We start from the raw sequence: 728 nt of genomic DNA, 5'->3' as shown, positions 1-728 counted from the left end.
GTGTCTGGCAGTCCCTGGCACATACCCAGTGCTCATTAAGTGTTACGTCCCTCTGGGCCAGGTGTGGTATCTGACAATCAGTAGGTGATCCATAAATGCTCTTTACTTAATTCAATGAGCACTTATTGGACCCCCTCTTGTATGTAAATCATTGTGCTGGGCACAGAGAGGAAAGATAATATATAAATAAGTTCTAATCCCTTTGCTGGAGATCTTATTCTATTCCCTATTGAATTCAAGGAACAATTATTTACCACTTCAAGATGCAGCTGCCAAGATTGTACAAAGAACTGCACAGAGTCTGAACATCTCAACCTTCAAGAGAAGGACCCACTTCATGCTGACTTTGGGATAGGTGGAGACAAGCCAAGACAGAGGTGTGGAAGCCTTAGGGGAAGGGTGTGATTTACCCTTCTGTCCAAACATCTCAACCTTCAAGAGAAGGACCCACTTCATGCTGACTTTGGGATAGGTGGAGACAAGCTAAGACAGAGGTGTGGAAGCCTTAGGGGAAGGGTGTGATTTACCCTTCTGTCCAAGAGACCAGGAGAAAACCCCATTCACTCACTCATTCATTCATTCACTCACATTTATTCATTCACTCATTCACATGGCCACATCTTGGCCACAGTGATAGAGTATTGGTAGGTGGGCTGAACAAGCAGGAGGTTCTTCCGGAGGGGCGGGGCATGACACCCTGCCCAATGCGGATGATCGGTACAGGCTGA

The sequence above is a fragment of the Galeopterus variegatus genome, unplaced genomic scaffold, assembly GCF_000696425.1.
Source record: "Galeopterus variegatus unplaced genomic scaffold, G_variegatus-3.0.2 Scaffold904, whole genome shotgun sequence".
Classification (NCBI taxonomy): domain Eukaryota; kingdom Metazoa; phylum Chordata; class Mammalia; order Dermoptera; family Cynocephalidae; genus Galeopterus; species Galeopterus variegatus.
This window is presented reverse-complemented; position numbering follows the sequence as displayed.